This window comes from Megascapheus bottae, chromosome 4 (assembly GCF_031878675.1).
Source record: "Megascapheus bottae isolate mThoBot1 chromosome 4, mThoBot2.hap1, whole genome shotgun sequence".
Taxonomy (NCBI): Eukaryota; Metazoa; Chordata; class Mammalia; order Rodentia; family Geomyidae; genus Megascapheus; species Megascapheus bottae.
Window position 1 is genome coordinate 66,764,380 of NC_143512.1, and position 25,535 is coordinate 66,789,914.

The 25,535-nt window shown below is 38.4% G+C and overlaps 1 long non-coding RNA gene across 2 annotated transcripts in view; it reads left to right on the plus strand.

Annotated features, from left to right (window-relative positions):
- LOC150064604 (uncharacterized) overlaps positions 1-25,535 on the plus strand; it is a 69,805-nt gene that overhangs the window by 27,558 nt on the left and 16,712 nt on the right. The window contains exons 2-3 of one of the 2 annotated variants that reach the window (XR_016535168.1): positions 6,331-6,490; positions 25,109-25,166. This is a non-coding gene — a long non-coding RNA (uncharacterized LOC150064604). Of the gene's footprint in view, positions 1-6,148; positions 6,491-25,108; positions 25,167-25,535 lie in introns of those variants that run through there. The other variant, XR_016535167.1, reaches the window with a different exon arrangement.

A 25,535-nucleotide genomic window follows, 5' to 3' on the forward strand; every position in this document is an offset into this window, starting at 1 on the left:
CATTCCCTGGGCAAGCCCTCTGGTCAGAAGCCATAGCTCAGGGACATTCAAGTCTGGCAGGCTACACTCTAGCTAGGAACTCCTCTCTGAGGCTTGCCAAGCATTCTACTGAGTTCAAATGTAAATGCTATGAAATGACATAAGTAGTCTCTAAATTGATGAACTAGAGAAATGAAAGGAAAATGACTAAATTCTCTGGAAAAATCATATTAATAAACACAGGAGAGGTATTCTATTGAATGAGTGTGAGCAACTTGCCAGCAGTTGAAAAAGACTTTTCTAAAAATACAGAGGAGTCCGGCGTAAGTGGGTGGCTCACGCCTATAATACCAGCTACTCAGGAGGCTGACATCTGAGGATCACAGTTCAAACCCGTAAGTGTCACTGTGGCTCAAAGTGGTAAAGTGCTAGCCTTGAGTGGAAGAGCTCAGGGACAGTGCTCAGGCCCAAAGTTCAATCCACATGACCAACAAGAACAAAAAATACTGAGGAAATCTATCTTTGTATTTCTACTTCTTATATACTGAAACTAGAAATTGTAGAAGTAATGAAAGAAAGGTACATGCAAGGGATCTGTGTAGAACTCTAATCAGAGAATTTAAACTTTATATATTACAGATAAAGACATATTATAGATACTAGAGATAAAGAGACAAAAGACAAAAAGACAAAATGGAGTAAGAACTCTCTAACAAAAGGACTCTTAAGGATCCTACCTTCATTATTTTATCACATTATAACTACCAAGGAGCCTATTTCTAAATACAATTACTTTGGAACCAGAGTTTCAAAACATGAATTCTAATGAGATACAAACATTCATTCCACAGCAACACTTGAATTATTTGATTTGATTTGTGTTTCCAACTTTATCCTTTTGTCATATAGATAGCCATTTGCCTCAGCAACCATTTGTAGAAGTGGTGACCATTTCCCTATGGAATAGTTTGTGCACTCTAGTTGAAAATTAATTGACCAGAAATCTTTGGGTTTCTCTCTGTACTCTGCATTCCATTCCACTGATCCGCACATCGCAGCACCCTACTATTTTGTTCATTGTAACCTTAGTAGTTTTAAAATAGGTATGTAATTTTAACTTGTTCATCATTCCAGATTATTTTGAATTTTCAGGGTACAATTTCCAAATTAAATTTTATACTTCCATACAAGTGCACCGTCGGAATGTTTAGAAATTAGAATTCTGCTAACTCTGTAGGTTGCCTCAGGCAGTACCGCCATCTTAACAGTATAGTCTTCTATTCCATGAACATGGAATGTTGATTTATTTTCTTTCAGCAGCTTAAAAATTAATTTCAGTGTGAAGTTTCTCATCAACCTGGCTAAGTTTACTCTTATGTATTTTATTTATTTTTGATGCTATTATAGATGAAATTATTGTCTTAATTTTTCAGAGTGTTCATTGCCACCTAGCACTATTTCTTTAATAAAGCATTTGGAAGCATATAAAATATTTGTGAGTAGGTGTTTGTTAATTTGTTTTAAATATTCAAAGTCAGTAAGCATAATGTTAAGTTGGTATCTTCTTAAATATGTTTATGTATTTATTATTATTATTATAAGGATGATATACAGAAGGGTTTACAGTTATAAGTCAGGTAATGAGTACATTTCTTTTTGGTCAGTGTCACCCCTTCCCTTACTCTCTCTCTGTTTTTCCCTCCTGTTCTTACCCAGGAGTTGTATAGTTCATTTTCAACATAGAGTCCAATGAGTACCGTGCTGCATTTTTTTACCTATTCTTCCCCCATTTCTATGCCCCCCACACACTACAAAAACAGATAAACTTACAAACACGACAACCGTTAAAGAAAACAAAAAGAGCCACCAACTTTTTGTAAGCAAAAAAACCTCTTGTTCCCATTTTTTGGAGTTTCTTTTGATAAATATTATATGATCATATGTATACAGTTATTGAGCTTTTGTGATTCTCTCTTAAGAATAGCTTCCTTTGGTGTCTCTAAAGATTTAAGGTGATGTTTAATGAACTATTCAGCCACCCTAATTGATCACATTTAACATGGTAATTCTATTGCACACCTTTTTTATTATTTTCATAATAAAAGCTTTTATCCCAAGAATTAAATAATATATTAGTAAGCATTATGTTTGTTGCTACTGATGAGAGTTGATATCACATAAGTAAAATATTATTGCTTGGCTAAAAATTCATGTAGATTAGTGACTGGAGAAACAGGATTTTCTTTGCCAGTCCCAAGTCTTGAAATCTGGGCCTGGACACTGTCCTTGGACTCTTAAGGCCAACACTCTCCCATTTGAGCCATAGCACCGCTTCCAGCTTTTTCTGTGTATGTGGTACTGAGGAATCAAACCAAGGCTAGGCAAGCACCCTACCATTAGGCCATGCTACCAGCCCAGAAAAGCAGTTTTTATTCTGTGTTTACTACCTTTATTATCCCCAAAAGATACTTTCACATTTCATGGTCTTTTCCTCCATCCTAGGCTTTGACAAGCAGCAAATAGAAAGAGAATAATCTCAGGATTAGAGTTAGGGCTCTAATTCTTACTTTACCATCTGTGTGATCTCAGCTCAGGAGGTCCTTCTGTGAATCTAAAATTCATTGTTGTTGTTTTTCTCATACACTACGTGAGAATCTACAGCTTTTGGAGATCAAATGGACCATTTTTTCTTATAAGTACTGCGTGCTAACCGATTGCACCACTGGAGCTCCCAAACGGACCATTTTTTCTAAAAATGCTTTGAATATAGGATGCAAAGGTATATAGAATAGGCAATCTATGAAATGCTGGCTGCATTGCTGTCCTAGTTGGAGTTGTTTATTATTGCACCTACTTAATTTCTCATTAAATTTAATTTTAGAACCAAAAGTTAAGTGTGCAGAATATCTATGCTGCAATAATTATGTGCTGAACAAATATTGCTTTTTACATGAGTGATGAGAGGCTCAGTACCTCTATTTAGAGCTGTGGAACTTGGGAAATTCGCTGGTTTGATCAGTGATCAGTCATCTTGGCTCCACTCTTACTGTAGTCACAGAGATAATAGATAAATTTTATTATGGCAAAAGTATAGGGAGAAATCCTCTAGAATTCTGCTATACTTTCTTACAAGCACATGGGTTAATTGGGTACATCAGAAGCCACTCATTCACTTGACCCCTTAGAGAGATTCTTAGATAATTCTTGGTTGGCTCCATCTGAAAATTTTAATAACTGATATTTTTTTTGATGACCCATCATCCTTTCAATACCACAGAGTCTTCAGTGTAGTAGAATGTTTCATAGATGGAGACCTTCTGTGTGTGTGTGTGTGTGTGTGTATGGGCATGTGCCAGTCCTGAGCATGAATCCAGGGTGCCTTGGCTCTGTCCCTGACCTTTTTGGTAGTAGTTAGTGCTCTACCACTTGAGCCACACATCCACTTCTGGTTTCATCTTTTCTTTTCTTTTTTTTTGGTGCCCAGGCTGGCTTCAAGCTATGATCCTTAGATCTCAGCCTCATGAGTGGCTAGGCTTACAGGCATGAACCACCTTCACCCACCTTGATGGAGACTTTTGTGAACAGCTCTATAATATGAACCTTTACTTGACTTTTCAAAATACAGAAATATCTTTGAAAAGGTCATGTGTGATTGAGGTTAGTTGTTCCAATAAGATATCTCAGGTATTGTTCAGAGAGTGAAAATAAATACCATATGATCTGTGAGCCTTACCAAGTACAAGAAACCGAAGAGCTTTAACAGATGGTCTGGTAAAGGAGATCTCTTGGATGCATTCAAAACCTCCAGGTAATATAGATGCAGTCTATTTGATCAAAGGAATTGGAAATGGCTTAAAGAATGTTGTGCCTGAATGAAATGGTGTGATCCAACAGGCACATTTGAAAGATATTAAGTTTTCTAAGCTTATTTGTGTTGCTTAGAATTCTTACTTACAATATACCCTTGGTGTAAGCATCAAGTTGTAGTGCAACTTAGATGGGGAAGATTTTCTCTACTGATAGGGGTTTCCAAACAAACACAATAAATGTAATGAACCTTGAGGGAATTAGCAAAAAATTAAATGTGCATCTGTGTATGTCTTTGAGACAGGAAATGTAAACTATCAGCAACTCCATTCCTCCCCCATCCCTGGGTATTATATATTGTTTTAAGTATAGAAATCAAATCAGCATCTCTATGCCTTATTCCTCTTTCTAAAAATTTCCTCAACATCTGGATGGCAGGAGTTTGTGAGTAAAATATTTCCCCCACTCCTCAAAGGTACAAAAATGAACTCCATTTCCTCTTCTGAACAATAACACATGTACTTCATAACTGTCAGTTTCTTGATTTATTAACAAGGGGTGACAATACTTGGTGTTTCTTAGTAACAAAAGTTGGGAACAGAAATTGGTACGAATACTGCAAAAAATCTGAAGAGCAGAAAAAATTAGTGACTTAATTTTTAGTATGCGATAAATCATCACTAGCTTGAAAAGTGATTTGAGTTGACTGGCAACTACTCAGTACAGAATTTATTTTTTCACTGAGGAACATTTTGAAGACATATTGATCCGAATTAATCTAGGCTGTGTCTATTAACTGCCTCAAAATTTCAGTGATTTAACACATACAAAAGGATTTTATTTCTTACAACCCATCTTATAGTTACTAAGGACTCATTCTGATCAAGGATTTATAATCTTCTAGCTGAGTTATCTTTTGGATCTGCAATTTTAATATCTGTAACAGAAGAAGAAGAAGACTTCAGCTCTTGCATTAGTCAGTACTAGTCAGATAATCGTAACTCTACTTACAAGCTAGGAACAAAAGAGTGTAAATCTGTGTGTGTGTGTGTGTGTGTGTGTATGTGTGTGTGTGTGTGTGTGTGTGTGTGTGTGTGTGTAGAAAAAGAGCCAATATAGAGAAAATTCACTGTAGAAAATAAGAGACATTTAAAAAATGAAGCAAAAACCATGCAAATATTATAAGTTAAAGGACCTTGTAATATACTACAATCTATCTTGGAGTAAGATCCAAACTAATAATCTGGATCTGTAGATATCTTCAAGATCTGAGTCCTACTCACTTAAGTGCTTTCTTCTCATTCTTCTCTCCCCTTATTGACTACTCAGCTTCATATCTTCCTCTCCTAATGTATAGCAAGCTCATTTTCCCTTGGGGACCTTGAATTGACTGTTCATTTCATCTAGAATGCTCTCCTCTTGTCAGGCAGTTATCTGCCACCTTTTACTCAGAGAAAACTTTCTCAATCATACAAATAAATAAGCCACCACTCTTAGTTTTTTGTTACCTATCCAGTGGTTTTATTTTACTTTCCTCATAGTGCTTATAATGATTTGGCAATTCCACATTTATTTGTATATTTTTAATTATTTGTTTTTCCCTACTAGACTATGCTCCATGAGACTATGGAATGTGCTTGCTTTATTACCATGGCAACACTGGTATACAAGAAATATTTAACACAAATTGGTCAAGTAAACAAATTCAAAAGGAGCCAAACAAAGTCTATGGGAGTTAGAATCATTGAATAACGGCTATAATGTCTGCATTTTAACATTAACAGTCCTTATGTGAAACAAGAAAGAAAAGATATCGCAATTCTGTGACCTAAGAGTGGAAAGAGAAAGTGTTTGGCTGTGAGATAACCACAAAAGGTAACATCAAATGTCTTAGGTGCTGAAGCAACTTTGGGTTGAATGAATAACTGTATAACAAATGTATTGTGAACTTATTGTTTATACTAGAATAAGGCAGGCAGCTACTAGGATGGGCTCTCCTATTATTAGTGTAATCTGAAGTTTCCTCACTCTTTATCACCATGGGACTGGTGTGATGACATAAAGCAGGAGTTACTGTGTGTGATTTCTACACTAGGCTATAAAAGCTTTAGCCTTGTGCTCTTGAGTTGTCGGGGTTTTTAGTCCTCGGTCCCTCCCGATCCGAAGGAGGGATAGAGAGAACACGCCCCAACCAGGACGAGAAAGGAGAAGGCCGACTGACCGCCTGCACCCAGCCCTCTCTCAATGGAGGACAATCAGAAGCATCGGGGAGACCGGTCAAGGTAGAAGCTCGTTTATTGAGGAAGTACATTCAGCTAATATAGGGTGCAGGAGCCTATCAGCACAAAGATGGGCAGGGCAGAGGAGGTCCACGTGTTTACTCTCACTATAGGTCTCAGCAGAGAGTGATAAAGCAATAACACTTTTGTACCCAATGGTAATCAAGTCTCAGCAGAAAGTGATTCACAATACCTACGGTACAGCTCAGTTAGGCATGGCGTTCATACATGACAGCTCATTTCTTTGTGTGGTTATCTTACTCAGTGAGGCAGATTCATGGACCAGCCTGACCCTGCACTCGTTCCCAACATCGAATCACTTGCTCTGGAGAAAGCTGGCTGGCCACCATACTATGAGGACATTCAAGCAACCCTGTACAGGGCTGAAGAGGTTCTTTGTGAAGAAGGAAGACCTGAGCCCAGAGGTAGTACCATTTGCAACAAAGTGGGAAAATTATCCTAGACATAGATCTTTCAGCTCTTCAAAGTCCTTTAGATAACCACAATCACCCTGTATATGAATGGCACAACTGACTTGAGTTCCTTATCTACATGATCTGTGGGATACATTAAATGATTATGGTTTTAACCCACAATTTCTTGGAATGCTGTATTACATGGCCATACAAACTAGAACTTGGAGATTGCTTCAAATGTTTAAATGTTCAGTTCTCAGAGATATTCATTCCTTTTGGGAATGGGGAAGAAATATTCAGGGAGGTAAGGGACAGAAGTATCATGGTCCTGCCTAGTTGGATGAGCAAAATCAAGTTTACCCATTGATTAGGTGTCAAATATTTCAGACTCAGGGCCCATCATTGATCTTGTACTATTGCAAAGCAAGTATAAAGAAGTTGTTTAATCACATAAGAAAACAATAGAAAGCAGTAGCAGAAGGAGGAGGAGGAGGAGGAGGAGGAGGAGGAGAGGGAGGAGGAGAAGGAAAAGGAGGAGGAGGCTAACACTCCACCAGTGCTAGCAGAGCCACAGCACTACTTCATGTTTTCTGGTGTTAAGTGAAGATAAGAGTCTCAGGGACTTTTCTGTCCAGACTGGCTTTGAACTCAGATACTCAGATCTCAGTCTCCTGAGTAGCAGGATCACGAGTCTGAGCTACTAGTGTCTGGCTGAATGAATGAATTTTTATTTAGGGATTTTGATGATACTGGAGTTTTAACTCATGCCCTTTTACTTGATAAGTTTGCACTCAGCCACTTGGGCCATATGCATAGCCCTGAGTATTTAGAGAATATCATAGCTGGGCCCTGGTATCTCCTGCCTGTAATCCTAGCTATTCAGGAGGCTGAGTTCCAGATAGGAAACTCGACAAATTACTCAAAAAATCCAGAAGTAGTGCTGCAGCTCAAGCAGCAGACCGCTGGTTTTCAGCAAATTATGCTCAGGGACAGTGCCCAAGCCAAGAGTTCAAGCCACAGAGCTGGGGGAAACAAGAAAAGAAAAGAGGTTTTAATAGATTCAGGGCCAGGAGTTTAGTAGAGTGCTTGCCTGGCATGCACGAAGACCCAGGTTCGATTCCTCATTACCACATACATAGAAAAAAAGCCATAAATGGTGCTGTGGCTCAAGCAGTAGAGCTCTAGCCTTGAGAAAGCCCAAGGACAGTGCCCAGGCCCTGAGTTCAAGGCCCAGCAATGGCAAAAAAAAAATACAGTCAAATTTGAAAGCTCAAACAGGCTAGATTTTTCTCTTTTTTCAGACTAAAATGTTCCTAATTCTATATTTACTAAAGTGGGGATGTATGTTGTGTTTTATAACTCTGTGGAACATAGGATTATGCATCTGGGTACAAAAACACAGTATGCCACTTTAGGATTATAAACTGGAATTTCAGGTATCTTTGCTGAAGACTTTCCTATCACTTAAAATATTGTCCAAGTAGTTATAAATGCCTGGCCTTTGGCATTTCTAGAAAGTTATCTGCCAGTGAGTAAAATATTATTCTGTTCCAATAATTAAAAATGTGTTTCTACGTGTTTTGAACGTCTCTGAAGTTCTAGTCATATTCACCTTTGATTCTTTCCACTCAACTACCATGCTATTCTTAGTAAATGTCTCAAGGAGTTTTTAGAGGTCAGTATGAAGGAAGAATTCTTTAATCTTCACACTTTTCATCAACAGAGGGTTATTTTTCCAGGAATTGCTCTTGTGTCCTGCGGCTTTGAACATGGCAAACTGTTGAGAGGTCCAGCCTTCTTACCCATTTAGGTCAGATAATTAAAGAAAGACCTTGCCTATACTTGCATTTCAAGCCATTCCTTCTACTCCTATAGCATCTTAATGATGCTATTCCTTTTTTTTTTAAGCACAGAAGCTCCTTTAACCTCTCCTGGGCACCTACTCTAATACTGTGTAGAACATTCTTTTTCCTAATATCTAGTCTAAACTTTTCCTTCCTAAGCTGAAGGCTTTTTGTTCTCCCTTTTTTTTTCAAACTACAAGTGATTCTCTTTCCTCACTGAAAACTAAACTTTATACCTAATAGCTAGAATGTCAAACAAACATTAATCTTGTCTCCTACCTCTTTACAGATGGAGGAATGCCCAAAAGCAATTTAGCTTTAGACAGCAGAAGTATTTGTATAGTGTTCTTCAGACTCCGATTCATCTTCTCAAATCATTTCAGATTAAGCTTGTTTCTCAAAGATGTCAACAGCATAAGAATCTGGATTGTGACTTCAGAATCATTCCATACGCTTACACTTCATTTAAATTATGTTTCTCCCTTAAGTAAGCCTCCTTGCAATAAAAGGGATGCTTAGATGCTTCCCTCGGCAATACATGTGCCAGGTTTGAAATTTTCTTCTCCTAGATAGTGTCTACTCTAAGACCACTTACTATGCAAAGAATTCAAACATTCCAAAGGGCAATGGAAGGGGTAAGTGTTCACATGCAGTCACACCGCCCCGTTTTCTCTACTCCAAACATACACATGGTCCACTCACACTGACATTCCACCTTTGGGAATGTAGTGCTTATGGATTTAATGCAGGACCTCTAGGCAGTCACTGGAAGTTCTTGATACTTTTTCTTTTATAATTACCAGACTGAGTGGAAGGGAATGCCATATGAGGAGCTGGACATGGGATGAGCTAGTACCTCTAGCCAGAAGTCATTTACTCTTTCTAATGTGAACTAAACCGATCTAGTCTTGATTTTTAACTTAAAAAATATATTGAATTTATTTTTAATAAGTTTACTTAAGTCTTACTTTTAAGATATTGGGAATTTCAATGAGAAAGACGATAATGCTAAAGAATCTGAGCAGAGCTTGATTTGATGAGCACAAGGACAACTTTCAAGTGAGTAGAAGGATGGACCAGTAAGATGCTTTGATAATGAATTGGAGAGAAGTAGGACTCAGAAAAATTGCCTGGAAGGGTATCATCATTTCCTCCCAACTTGTATCAGCCATACCTTACTGGATTCTGCACTTGAAAACTCTTTAACATTATGTTGAGGTCACTGGCTTGCTTAAGTTGACTCCAGTGAACTACTTAAAAACATTAGTGTTGGGAAATCAATACAGTATGAAATTCCATGCAGACCTAGAGACACAGGAATATAAACAAATTTCACAGGATCAGAAAATATATAGATAAATTTCATTGTATCAGCCAATAAAGGCAAAGCAAACATTTCATTAGCTGAGTTGATTTTTAGTAGTGACAGTGGTAGCCCATTAGAATATGGATGCAGTGGAAGAGGACTTTCCTGACAGAAATGGGTGTCAAGGCTGCATGCTGCTGGCTCACACCTATGAGAGGCTGAGACCTGAGGATCGAGGTTCAAAGCCATGAGCGCGAGACTCATCTCCAATTAGCTTCACAAAAACAAAAAGTGGAACTGTGGCTCAAAGTAGTAGCTTTAAGTGTTAGCTTTGAGCAAAAGAGCTCAGGGACAGCATCCAGGCCCTGAATTCAAGCAGCACCACCAACAAAAAATGAAATGGGTGTCACAGGGATGAGAGACATCACTCCAGATGTTGGAATGCAAATATCACAGAAGAAGGAAAACAAAGCAAAAAAAAAATTAGATGATTAAGAGAAAAAAAGTAAGTGTGCCGATTTCTAACTGAGATCCTCCAGTCTCGGCCTCCTGAGTAGCTAGGATTTCAAGTGTGAGCCACCAGCACCCATGGAAAGCTATTAGTTTTTATATGTTGATCTTATATCATGCTACATTGCTAAAAGTGTTTATTAGACCTAAGATTTGGGGGGGGGAATAGAATTTAAGTAAAGAATCATATCATCTGCAAATGAGGTAATACATCATACTCTTTCCCTGGTCAGATCCCTTTTATTTATCTCACACCTTTTTGACCTGGTGAGGGACTCCCATACTATATTGAATGAAAATATAAAGAGTGGAATCCTTGTCCCATGTGCAACTTTAGCAGAACTTATTTCAAGTTTTACCCATATAGATTTATCACCTATAGTATTTATTTCTATTATTTCTATTCCTAGTTTGAGTTTTTATCATAAGAGGAATCTCCATTTTGTCAGACTTCTTTGATCATGTTTAAGTGCTGAATTATCTTGAATGATTTATGTATATTAAATCAACCCTGCATCCTTGAAATGAAGCAAACTTGATTATGATGGATGATCTTTTTAATGTGTTAATAAATTTGATTCGCAAGTATTTTATTAAGAGATTTTACATCCATCTTCATTAAAGAAATTAGTATGCTATTCTCTTTTCTCCTTATCTGGTTTTAGAATGAATGTAATATTGGCTTTATAGAATGAGTTTGATGGGATTCTTTCCCATTCTAGTTCATGGAAAACATGAATTAGTATACTGGGAGTTCTTTAAAGGTCTGGCAGAATTCAGCAGGAAGCCCACTGGGTCCTGAGGTTTCCCTTGTAGGAAGGGCTTATCAGGTTCTCTGCATCTTTATCAAATTCCTCTTTCATATCCTCTGTTCAGATATGTATCCAAATCTTTGTGTCTGTGTCTGTCTTTGATTCTGTGTGTGTGTGTGTGTGTGTGTGTGTGTGTGTGTGTGTGTGTGTGGTGGGGGGCGGAGGGTGTATTTTTGTGTATGTATGTGTGCATGTGCCCTTACTACAGCTTGCTTTGGGGCCTGAGCATAGTCCCATAACTTGTTTTGTGCAAGGTTAGTCCTCTGCCACTTTATCCTCAGCTACACTTCTGGATTTTTAGTGGCTAATTGGAGATAAGTATCTCATGAACTTTTCTGCCCAGGCTGGCTTCAAACTGCAGTCCCCAGATCTGTCTCCTGAGGAGCTAACACCAACTGGGACTTATATTGCTTATGTTTGTTTTATTTTTTGTTGTTGTTTTTATAGGCTGGTGAGTTAATTGGTTGGTTCTTCCTTTTTTAATTTTACAGTGTTGGACCTAGGGTCCTGAATATGCCAGGAAAATGCTCTGTCACTGAGGCACACTCCTTTATTGAGGTCCTTTGACTTGAATTATTGAACTGTTCTTTGAACTCAGTGTTTTTAATATACATCCTCTTTTACATGTCATTATAATCAAGCTTTTGAATTCCTTGCCTGATCCTCTTCTTCTTCTTCTTCTTCTTCTTCTTCTTCTTCTTCTTCTTCTTCTTCTTCTCTATTTTTATTATCTGTGAGGCTGTTGAACTTTGGAAGTATCATGTTGACTTGTTCATATATCCTTTATTCCTGCTTTGAGATTTGTACATCTGATGTCAATTGATTGGTTGGACATTTTAATTACTTGTAGTCTTGGAGTCGAAGTGTTCACAATCCTTGGGCAGGACTACGTGATGGGAGAGTTGCAGTGTAGTTTTTCCCTTACTAGATTGGGGATGGCTTACTAGTCAAGTATTTGCTCATATGCTCAGAGCAGCACCAATCCTAGCTTCCCAATACTGTGCAGTTAGAAGAGAACTGGCTAGAACTAACCAGGAGAACTAGATGCCGAAGCCAGTTTCAATGATGTTCCATGTAATTGTGGGAAGGCCAATGAAGTCACTTCTGCAACGTTTCTGCACTAGAAGCTTTCTTCTTTGTATACTGCAAGCTGCTATTGGTTACATAACACTTGGTAGTCTCTGGGCCAGTGAATATCCTGCACAGGTCTCCCTGCTTGTGCTCTTTGGGTAGCAGATGGGCCACCCATGGAGTGTCTCTGTAATGTGCCTGGAAGTGGGAAAGTCCTGGCCACGGAAAACTGTGACTCGAGTGCTGTGCAGGCAGGTCTCAGTTGTGTCATATCTTATACTGCAGAGTAAAACCGTCCAGGAAATTGAGGCTGAGGAATATCATGTAAACCCTGAGTCTTGTGCTCAGAAACTTCATCCCCCAATGAAGGTAAGCCATCAAATCTACTAGACAGCTCCTAGATTCTGTCCACTTTGCTAGCTACAACCTTGGTGCTGTTTGTATACTTGCATTTCCACACCTATACTTGGGACTTGTCTAGCCATTTAGGGAGAGAGTACTGCCTACTAGACCCTGTCAGAGCTCTTAATGTTCCTTTCTGTTCTCAGCTTGTTTACATCAAAGCCACTATCTCTAAACAACCACTAACTGGTGGTGTTCTTCTTGTTAGTTTTCTAAGCTCCAGGGATGTAGCTCAGCCTCTAGGCTTGCCTGCCCTCAGGCTGCTTGTGCAGATCAAATATAGACTGATCTCTTGCAGCAACTGCAATCTGAGCTCTGCACCAGCAAAGCAGAGTGTCCTAGTTTCTGAACAGTATTACAGGCAATAAAACTAGTCTCATCAGCAGGGTGTGGCCACCAACAGAGTCTCTTGCCTCTGGGAATCCTCAACTTGCTTGAGTCAAAACCTCTCCCTCTATCTTGGCCTCCAGTATCATTTTGCCACCCAATACCATATTTGGATGACCTGGAAATCCTTAAACCCCAATCTCCAAGCTCCTGATTGCAACTCAGTCTGAGCACCTACTCCAGGCTGCTTATAAACAGACGATGTGAACAGATCAGGCAAGGTTCTTTGTTTATGGCAGTGATCCTATGGGAATGAAGTTTCAAGGTAAAGCTGCCAGCTGCAGAATTGGAGTTCAGACTCTTCTCTACACTCAAGCCTCATGGCAGTTTCCCACTTGGGTAACTAGCTAGTGTCCTAGTACTCTGATTGCTGAGTGTTTCTTAATTTCCATCCTCTCCCTCAGTGTGGCTGAGTTTCAAAGTCTGCCTGGCTGCAGGCCGTGTGCTGATCATCAGTAGGATCTGATAATTCTGTAAGCAGACCTGTCTTCTAGTAGAGGCTAGATCTTTTATTTTCTGCAATGGCCCAATGAAGTTGCTTTCACTGATCAGGGCTAAACCAGACATAGACTTCATCTCCATGCCCCTTCCCAGGTGAATTCACAGTCACCTGGACACTGGCTAGATATCCCAGAATTTACTTATCATGAATTGTTTATTCCCATGTCCCTCTCCCCTACAGCCCTGTCTCCAGACTGCCTGCACTGGGGCAGGCTGTTTGCATGAAGTTAACGGGATCTGATGTCTGCCTCTGTCTCCCAACGTTCTACACCACTGCGGCTCTCTAAAATAAAAGGAGCAAGCAGGGCACAGTGGCTCACGCCTGTAATCCTAGCTACTCAGGAGGCTGAGATCTGAGGCTCAAGGTTCAAAGCCTGCCAGGGCACTTAAAGACTTTGAGACTCATCTCCACTTAACCACTAAAAAACCGGAAGTGGGGCTGTGGCTCAAGGAGCAGGGAGGTAGTCTTGAGCTGAAGAGCTCAGGGACAGCTCTCGGGCAGGGTCCAAGCCCTACAATAGACAAAATAATAATAATAGTCATAAAATTTTTTAAAAAATAGGAGGAGCAAAAAGTTATGTGGTGGTCCTGGTGGCTTCTGTAACCCTAGCTACTCAGGAGGCTGAGAGCTGAGGATCAATCACATGTTAGCCAGCCCAGAAAAGAAAGTCCAAAAGACTCTTATTTCCAATAAACTACTCAGAAAAAGCTGGAGATACACTGAGGCTCGAGTGGCAGAGTGCTAGCCTCGAGCATCAGAGGCAACGTGTGTGTGTGTGTGTGTGTGTGTGTGTGTGTGTGTGTGTGTGTGTGTGCACATGCATACACACACACACACACACACACACACACACACACACACATTGCCTGGTGCTAGCCAGTCATCACACGGGCAAGTCAGTGTTTTCCCAGTCTCTCTATGAAGCCAACAAGCTATGTTGGAGTGGAGATTTGGGCTTTTCCTCCCCATCCATGGATACCAAGGCTGCAACTGCAAACTTGCTCCTGATGTCCTGTCACCATCCTGTTGTGTCACACTTTCCAAGTGCCTTGCTCATTTCTTGTGGTCCTGGTGCTTCCTCAGATTTGTTCTCCCAAATACAATGTCATTTGTGACTCTTCTCATTCATAGACTTTGATGGAGAAAGTCATTTCTATGTCATTATCCTATTTTTTCAGATCACAAAGAAAAAAAACTCCCTAAAGATTGGAGAGCTGAAGTAAACTATCTAAGGTGGCAGAGGTAGGCTACCATGGCATTTTAAGATAGGAATTTATTTCCCTGTACTGAAGTGGTCCCATAGAGAGTTGGAAGATTTATCAATCAGAAAGATTTACTTTTGATTCGTCCTTTAATAGTTGTACCATTGCACTTTCCTGAAAAACCTCTTTGTGAATAGCATCACATCCTATGATATATGTGCTGTGTTAGTTAGCTTTAAGTAGCTATGAGCAAAATACCCAAGAGAACATTTTTCAGAAGGAGAAATTATTCCTATTGATTCATGGTTTCTGAATCAACAATCCATCATGGCTCACATTATGAGGATACAGGAAGACCAAAAAAAAAAAAAAAAAAGCCTGGTTCTCACCTTTCCTCCTCTTTTATCCTATCTGGAACCTCTATCTACTGAATAATGCCAGTCACATTTAAGGTGGGTCTGCATAATTCTGGAGGTACGATTTGCTATTCAAATCAAAATGGCAATCAAGATTATCTATCACAACTACTTATGATTAAACATCTCCAGATTACTGCTACAAATATTCTTGGTTTTTGCTTGTGGTTGAGTGAGTTCCTGAATGCATTAGTCCCTGCTTCAGCATCTCCAGTCCACATGAGTCTGGCATTAGAAGTTAGTTTTCATACTTCCGAATAATGAAAACCAACCTTGGACCAATTTAATAAAAGGTAGAAGATATTGTGTATGGAATTGTTTGGTGCATCACAAGGATATACATGTGACAAAACAGTAAAGTTTACTTATGGTCTTGATGACACAGACTCTTCTAAAATGGTACAAGGCACTGTGGGACAAAAGAGACTACATGAAATTCAGTTGAGTCCAAGTTTTAAATTGATTCCCACTAATTGTATGCACAATTTGTGTTTTTTTCCCTGAGTGTTAGACATTTTCTCTTTTGAAAGATCATATTATAACTCAGCTCAACTACCTATATTTTTGAAAGCCACACATAAAGTGAGAAATGTTACTTTCATAATTTGAAAGACTAAACTTTAGCATTTTCATTTATGAAATCATCCATTTGCTTGCATTTTTTCATTCTTGGTTCTGTTCTTCATCTCTTGCAGTTGTTAAGGGATAGTTATCCAAAACTGCAGCCAAAAGCCTGACACAGCCTATTTTAAAAAATGGATTAATCTTTTTGTGCAAGTATATTATCTGATTTTTTTTCTCTTAGGATAATAGAATGGTTTTCATACCAAATGCTTTAAATGACTACATGTAGTAAACACTTTCAGTGTTATGGTAGCCAGGTTGTTAGGGGTACTCTGATAGAGGGGCTAGTGGAAACAGACGAGCCAAGAGCTTGTGGGAAAAAACTTGGTGTAATTTCAAAACTTTTACTCAAAACAATAAATCACACTGAAAAGTGCTTAACAGTCAGATCAGAACAGCTCTGAAGATGATAATCAATGGGAAGTGGTCATCTTAATGGTGAAAGTGTCAAGACAGATGAAGGATATACAGGATAGTTGCCATTTAACAAAGTAGTTGATGAATACAACATATCTTATTTCAATATTCTGACCCATTCCTCCCCTTCCCATCTTAATTCCCTCCCTCGCTCTTAATTTTGTAAAGCTGTACATTGGATTCTTGACTGCATTTTGAAGAGGTAGTGTTTTTCAAATTGACATTGTGCTTGTCTAGGGGTTCTACAAGGTCCCAGCATGGGCAGTTGTGTTGTTATGTGAAGTTATGGTGAGATTATAGATACACCAGAACCCCCCCCCCCATAGGATTTCATCAGAAGTGTCATCTGCTTCCCATATTAGACGTCTACAGAGGTTTATTTGTGGGGGGAAAAAGAGACGTTGCTTATAAACATTTGAAAAGTGCCCAGGCCCAGAGTTCAAGTCCCATGGCTGAAAAAGAAAGATGCGGCTCACACCTGTAATCCTAGCTACTCAGAAGGCTGAGACCTGAAGATCGCACTGAAGTCTGTGAGACTCATCTCCTATTAACCACAAGTAACCTGGAAGTGGCGCTATGGCTCAAGGGGTAGGCAGTAGCCTTGACCTGAAGAGCTCAGGGATAGCACGCAGGCCCAGAGTTCAGGACCCACAATGGTTTAAAAGAAAAATTGAAAAGCACTCAGCTCAGGGGTCAAAACATTTTTCCCACTCAGAAAATTAAATAGAATTTAAATGAAAATTAGATGTCATAAGAGAGAACAACATTCGGATGTGGCAATATAGAAGGGTTTAAAGAGCCCCTGTGAGCTTAAAGCAGTTTGCTTGCTTGTCCGTTGTAGCCAGGACTGCACAGAATGAACATAATCAGAAATCCTTAAGCATTCCTTGTAAAACTTTTATCTTAAAAGAAAGTAGTTTAGTATACAAAATAGGAAAAAGGGCCAAAGGGGAAGTGGAATGTGGCCAGTGCTAATAGGTGCATTACAAGAAACCTGGAATGAACTCATAGCAGAGTAATGACAGCTTACATACCTTATCAGCCTTCCTTTACCATGAATTTTAAATGAATCATTTTAAATGATCATTTCATATGTCTCAAGGGCAGTATTGATGTGAGTGGGAACAAGGCAAATGAACAGAGGAGGAAAAGAGGATAAATGGCTTGAAAATACTCTATGTCCATATGTGAAAGTAGAACAAAGAAACTTCATGAGACTGGGAGGCAAGAGGGACGAGGGGAGAGAATGACAGAGGAGGTGACTAGAAAAGATACATTATATCCAGATAGGATATGGGAATGAACTCTCCTGTACAAATAATTGATAAATAAAATATTTTACCATAAGAGAGAAGATGTAATAAGACAAATACTCCTTAATAAACTTTATATTATTTGGTCTCATTTTCAAATAACCACCCCTACTTGGAAAAGATCTTTTGGCTAATGAGGACTTCCAGAAATCAGAACAGAATGAAATCTTTTGACTGCCCAATTTCTCATTAAATCAGGAGAAACATGCAGGATAAACATTGACAGGCACTAATGAATGACCTCATGATTTCCAAGAGCACAGAGCCATGCAGCAGCAGAGACATCTGAGTGTGGACATGAACAAGACAGTATTCAGTTTTCCAGAATAGAGCAGCTCTTTGAACTTTGATACAAACATGTTCCCTTCATCACAGTATAATCTATTTAGTGTTTAGCTAAAAAATTCCTTACATGTGCAAACATTCTCTTCCATAAAGAGAACACAATTTAAGACTAATTAAATATTTGGCTAAAAAAGTAAATTCCCTTTAGTATCAACTACACGTGTATTTTCACTTTCTCCATACACTATAACTAGAGTTCTGGGTCACAGGCCCAACACTGGAGGTTCCAAATGTCAGATCTGACCACTTGTCCCAAAACATCAGAGAGGAATAATAGTAGAGGAACAGAGAAAGCAAATATATTAATGTTGAAGAGGCTTGCAATGAGAAAGGAAAAGGAAGCACTCCTCTCCATCTGCCCAGGTACAGACATTAAATTTAGCTTTAAACATAGGAAGAACTGGGGTAGGAAGCAAAAAGTATTCACAATTATTCCATGGTGTGGTCACACATGCCTTGTGCTTGGTGGTTAGAGAAGGTCCGATCACCTGTAATCTTAGGCTTGGTCAGGCTGGGCCTTTTCCAAATACTGATATTATCTGGTGAGTGACTGATGCATCTTCTGTCATGGGTGGTTTAATCCATCGTGGATTCCAAGATGATTGCCAAGGAGACAGACACAGAGTTAAAAACTAAAATAAAAGACAGAGATAGAAGCGGGGATCACAAGCTTTTATCTTATTTTTAGTTACTTCTTGGATATTTGCAAGACAAAATGTTGAGTCTGTGTTTTTCAGCAAAAGTAGTTTCTGAGTACCTGTTATAATACCTACCTTAGTTGGGTGCCAGAAGCTCATTATTCTTGGAGCCAACAGTCATTTTTAGACCTTGTTTTCGCTTGTCTGCAAAAGTCATGAGTTAATTGTAGAGTTTTAGGTAACCATGGAAATAGGTGTCGTTATAGAAGATATATAGACCACCCTTTCAGAGATACTGCTTTGCCAGAGTTGTACGTTTTTAGACAGAAGCAGTATGTTATGGTAGCCTTGACATACTGTATAAAAAGCCACAGGAAAGTCAAAAGTGGAAAGCACTTCTGGGCATTTCTCAGCCTTCAGTCATAGGATAAGTATTTGCCAGTTGAGCCACAGGGCCACTTGTAGTGTTGTTCTGGTGTTTGATTGAAGATAAGTGTCTCATGGAGTTTCATGCCTGGGCTGGCCTTGAACCGCAGTCCTCAGATCTCAGCTTCAGATCTTAGCTAGAATTACCAGGCATGAGCCATCTGTAGCCTGGCTACACATATTCTCTTGATGAACAAGACCAGTAAGCAATGTTCCAGTATCTCTTGGAAGCTAACAATGATCTCTTTGCAACTTAGATTCATTTCCTATGTTTTAATATTGAGTTTTAGAAGCACATTTTAAAAATGCTTATGTTTTAATATTGAGTTTTGGAAACACATTTCAAGAATGCTTATATGAAAATCATAGTCTCCAAACCATCTATGATAGTTAAAATAAAAATACATGTGAATGTCTAGTAGAGTCATGCTTCTGTGTTCTTATCAGTTGGTGTTTTTTTCTCACTCAGCAAACTATTCCAAGTAAACTTCCTCACCAACTTGCTAGATGATTTTAATCAAGATCAACCTCCCGTGCTTTTCTTTCCATCTATAAAATGAGGCACCCCGCAGAGTCAGGAAATGGGAAAGTATATCAAGACTTTAGAGCTATACAAGCCTTGGAGAATAAGAGAAATTGATTTCAGTGTTGATGGCTATGATCTGCATAATTGAAGATATTATTTGTCCAGTCCAGTCATTTCTTACAAGACTTGAGAAGCTTGTGCCCGGTTCCCCTGTGCACATTCCATTTCTGCCTCAGTTCTTCTATTTGCTCCTTTGCTTAACATATGGGAAAGGAATGGTCTTTCAGGAGACTTTCAGAGGATTCAGTTTGGGATAACCAGTGTTCCTCATCTCTTTACCTCCTAGAGTCCCTTCTGTTTTAGGGAGACAAAGTGAATCAGGCCCAGAGGTAAGGCTGAAAGAGCACCAGTGCCACCACCTGGAAGAAGGGAGAATGAGGCACCACACAAGACAAGTCACTACACGTTCAAGAGCGAACAAATTATCCTGTGTGACTCTGTCCTTCTTTTTTCATTTTATACTAATTATTTCCTTGTTTTTCTATTTTCCTTTGCTTCTTTTCATATTTCCTGCAGCTATGTGCTAATGTTTCCCACCAGTTTTATATGTGACTCCAGTGTTTGAGAAGAGGTCCAGAGAGTAGATAAGGGCAGACAAGCAAGACCAGAGTTGCACCATTCTTCAGAGCATTCCTGCAGGGAGATGTAGGCCCAGGTGCAGGTCTATGCGTTCTCTTGAACACACACAAAAAGCTTCTTAGTAAAATATGCCCTCCTGCCACCTGAGGTGTAGTTAAGCTCTACCCAATCATTTGCCCTGCATTTAAATGGATAGTTAATATTGGTCATTTCTTTTCTTTCCTCTGTGAAAAAGAAAAGACATTGTGGAGCAGAATCCTCATTAGCCTTGTGACTTGTGAACTACATGTGTTCCTGTGACACCAGCTTCTCTTCAACATCACATGATTCTATAGACCATGCAACCCGAGACTTAAGGTCACTGATTATCAATGTTCTTCAGAGTAAGAAATGGGCAGAGACAAAAACCATTTCTCTTGATTGCCACAAACTTTCAATTACTTGGCCTGAGGCATAACTCAAGGGAGAAAGCACAAGCGTACGGCTTGAGTGGTAGGCCCTGAGTTCAAACTCGAGTACTACCAAGAAAAAAAAAAGACTAAACATGTACTCACTATATATTTAGTTCCAATAATCGCTAGCAACAACAAGGCAGTTATCTGTCATGATAGGTCATTCACCCAGAGCCAGGAACTCTTCTACAGACAAGTGGAAGAAAAGGGGAATGGGCTCAGCTTTCTACATTAAAGTTAGTCTTTATTTTAATAGTTTAAATAACAATTTCTTATGTGGAATATTGAATTTTAGTTATTTATTTCAAGCCTTCATGGACATCACTCCCTCCCTTCTTTCTTCCTTCTCTTTCTCCTTCCTTTTCTCTCTCTTGCCACTGCAATTTCTTTGCTTCTTTCTTTCTTACCCTGATGGGCACCAATTCCTAGGCGTTGGGCTTGGCAATGGCTCTACCTCTGAGCAGCATCTGGACACGTCCATAAGATTTTCTACACAAAATGGTGTGACTACAGTGTTTCTTCTTTTTTTTATTTTTCTTCAAAATGGATCTTTTGTTTCTTTTTCTTTCCTTATTGCACTGGTTAGATTCTCTACTATGATGTTACAGAGAATAAGTAAGAATGGACTTTCAATTTTTTTTCTGAGAAAGTGTTCAGTGTTTACCATTATGTTTAATGTTAACTATAGAGGTTTCATAGGTGCTATTTTGTTCTAGGCTTCTTCTTGTATCATCTGATGTTTTTAAGTTTTGGTTTCTGAACCTTCTTTTGGAGTAATTTAATCATTCTATTCTATTTTGTTTCCCTGATGCTTTGTTTGATAGAAAACAAATCTATGTTATACTGTCTTATCCATCATGACAAGAAAGCCAAGAAATTTTGGAGAAGAAAAAAGTACACACTTATTCTGGTATACTGTACACTAAAACATGTCATAATGCTTAGATGTGAGCTCAGGGTGCTATCAGAAGAGATGAACAAATCATTTGAATAGAAAAAAGAACTGCAAAAGAGATCCATACTGAGAGACTAGATCTGTGAATAAAGATGGCACAGTAAGATAACTGAGGATAGGGCCAGGAGTTTGGCCTAATGGTAGAGTGCTTGCCTAGCATGCACAAAGACCCAGGTTTGATTCCTCGGTACCCCACATACATAGCAAAAAGCCAAAGTGGTGCTGAGGCTCAAGTGGTAGAGTGCTAGCCTTGAGAAAGTCCAAGGACAGTGCTCAGGCCCTGAGCCTAAGCCTAGGACTGGCAAAAAAAAAGATAACTGAGGAGAGCAGTCATTTCAATAAAGATATGGAGACCAATGAGCATTCATTTAGGAGGCGGTAATCATATATTCTATTTTATACAAAAGTTCAGATGAACTGTAGACCTGTTAGCCAAAACAATAATGATTTTAGAAATTAATGCCAGAACTATTTGCCACAGCAAAGATAGGGAACCAACCCAGATGCCCCTCAGTAGATGATCAACAAGATACAGTATTTATATACAATGGAATTCTATGCTGCCATCAGAAAGAACAGCATTGCCCCATTTGTAAGGAAATGGAAAGTCTTGGAAAAGAATCATATTATGTTCTCAAAGGAACATAGGCTCAATGGTTTCCCTCATTTGTAATAATTAGTACAAACCTTGGACTCTCCTAGCCGAGGATTACAATATCTCAAAACCTAGATACATAAGGCCATATAGGATAAGGCTAAATGAAAGGACTTGCAGGATATGGAAACAAGAGCTGTATAATGTGTGATTGTTGTTCTTAATGAACTATGTTATTTCTTATCTTTTGTGTTGTCCCTTGGTTATTCTCATATTGTTACAGTATCTTACCTTGTTATCTAGTATATTGTATATATGTTTGTTTGTTTATTTGAAATGGGAAAGGGAAGGGGGAAAACAAGATGAGAAGAGGGTGTGGGGGAGGGCAATAGGGACAAAAGCATGAGAAGGAGTATCAATGTGTATGAAGTAATACACCTTCTATCTGGCGAATATAACTGTAACCCCTCTATTAATTATAATAAAATATGAAAAAAGAAATACTTTTTTATTAAAGAATTTATTAACATTGATTTTTATATCATATTTCAAATGACAAGTTTAACAAACAAGTGTTCAAGAAGGGAATCTATATACAATCACTGGGACTTAGATTTTAGAACTTATTCCAAATTAGGCTAAGGGTTTGTATGTCATAGAAACATATTAATTTATGAAATAAAACATTATGTCTATAGAGTCATAGGTTTTTATGTATATATAGTTATGTGAAAAAAGAAATACTTCTAAAACTAAAACAAAAGAAATTAACGCTAGAGATTATTTTCATTACATCAGAGTAGAAAAGGATTTAATCAACATAAGAAAAGTTGTTCAACTCAGTGATTATCAGTTAGATACAAATAAAAACTGCAAAGGAATATACACACAAAAAGACTGGAAAATTTCAAAACCTAACACATTTTAGGAAGAATGTAAACCAGTCATCTGATATGCACATATCAAACAATTCTAATCCTAAGAAAATATTGAAACAAAAGTGGGTACGAATGTACACCACAACAAATGGAAAAAATCAATTGTTGTTTTTATAAACAACTCAAGTATTACTCAAAGATAACATAATTGCATGAAATGAATATTTCTTATAGTATATTCAAATAATAAAGTATTAAAACGAAAGTATTTGGTGTACTTTTCAAGCAAGTTTTCTGAAATTGTTTGTTCATTTTGAGAGAAAAATCTTGCTATACAATCCAGGCGGGCCTTGAATTTATGTTTCTCTTGCTATCGCCTTCTGAGGCTGATATTCCTGGTATGTGCTAAGGTATGTCCTGGTCAGCCATCTGTCACTATGAGGTTATATATGATATAAGTTACTTATGGAATAAGAGAGTTCCATGATACAGGTGTGGAGGTTCGCAGCCCAAGATTGGATGGACCCATTGGTTTCGACTCTAGTGAGAGGGGAAGATGGTGGCGTGCAGGATGGTGGCATAGGGATGTGTACAGGAAGCAATGCTCACAGAACTAGATGCAGAGAGAAAGTAATGAGGGTTCCACAATCTGCTTCAGGACACAACTCTAATGACCTCACTACTTGCCACTAAGCTCCATCTCTTAACGCATCTACCCCCCAGCGCCACATACATACCTCCCGATAGTGGCACTTTGGGAAGCAATCTTTCAACACATGAACTTTCAGGAGATGTTCAGTATCCAAATCATAGCACACCATTATGATATTTATGAATTAGACACTTAAGCGCACATTAAAGTGCAATAGCTAGTCAAACAACAATAGGTTAATCCTATGAAGTGATTCTAATAATATCTGAAAATCTTATGGTATAACATTACACTATCAGTGATGGAGAAAATGTCAGTCTGCTACAGTACTATTTATACTGTAGAAATAATAAAAGAATAGTGAACTGTGACTAGTGGTTATCTCTGAAATAATATTCATTTACAGTACAGGTTTATTTTCTTTATCATCAGTTGTATATACACAAAAAATGTCATTCAGGGGAATGTAAGACAACTTTTTAAGAGTAGATAGAGGAGACCGGGTCTACTTTTAAGCCTGTTGAACTAGATAGAGTACTACAGGACAGAAGGAATACACAGTACCTGGCATTGTTAAGGTCACATTAGAGGGAAAAAAAAACTTCAGCATGAATACCAAGGAATAGAGGGAAATGCAGTGGAAGCTGTGTGATGGAGTCTCATTAACATCATTGCCAGTTTCTCTAGAAATAATATTATTGTTTGCCTGATAGTCGTCCTGTGTCTGCTGGTGCCATTGTTCCCCAGTGACAGTGTGAGATACAAAGGAAACAGTTATATGATAAGTTGTAATATGGGAATCACATCAACTTGAGTGTCTTTACTCAGGCCTCTCCAGAGTAAGGTTTATAGTTCACTTCATTTTAATCATTGTGAGTGTTTTGACTAGTCCTATTTGTTTCATCTTTTTATTAAGATACAAGATACAAATGTGTGGCTCTTTTTCCATTATCTCTCCTTCTCACGACCTCTTCAGTCACTTTCTGGTTTCTGTCACCAGACTGATTTTGTCCTATCTTGCATTTCTTATGACTGGTACAGAGAAACTGAATTTTTTATTATTAAAGAATTTATTAACATTGATTTTTACATCATATTTCAAATGACCTCTTTAACAAACAAATATCCAATTAGGGAATTTCTATATACAATCACTGGTACTTAGATTTTAGGACATAATTAAGATTAGGCTGAGGGTTTATATGTCATAGATACATATTAATCTACGTAATGAAACATTAAGCCTATAGAGTCAAAAATTTTTATGTCTATGTAGTTGTGTTTACATTTCCAATACCATGTCATAGCATTGGGTACACAAATATTGAGTCCTCGCTCTTGTACTGTGTGGATCTGAATTTTTTTTTTTTGCCAGTCCTGGGGCTTGAACTCAGGGCCGGGACACTGTCCTTGAGCACTTTTTGCTCAAGGCCAGCATTTTGCCACTTGAGCCACAGCACTATTTCTGTTTTTTTCTGTGTATGTGGTACCAAGAAATGGAACCCTTTGTGCATACCAGGCAGGTACTCTACCATGGGCCCATGTTCCCATGTTCCCTTTGCTGACTAAAAAGCCTGGTATGAATTTTGTTTCACAAACAAGAATGTTGAGGTATCATTAAATATTTACACTAAGAGATAAATATTCCATTAGAGCAGCAAAGGAAATGAACTTAAAGTTGTTTCCCACTCCTCTCTTTTTCTTCATTTATCTAGATGAGAACTTCTGATCTTTAAAATACCACTTTCAGGATGATGGAGAAATGATTACAAGGTAAGAGAGACTTGAGTTTTGTTTCAAGGGAAATTAGTTTCACAGTCTCACTCAGGTTATTTGTCCCATCTCCTGTCCCAGTAGTTCTCCTAATCTTAGAAATAAATACAAGTTCAGTACCTCATCCATACATAGTGGTGATAATAAGGATCTTCAAGGTTCTTGTGCATTTTATGTAGAAGTGGTGATGAGAATATTTAGTCTTGTCTTCCTCCAGGACTGGCCCACCTTTCAATTCCATGGTCATCTGACTACCAACTAGTTTAGCTTCTCTAGGAGAATGTCATGCTCTTACACACTTGTCATCCCAAATGCAGACTCCATCTCTAATAATCCCCTGAAATAATAGCCAAGACAAAGCTTCACAGT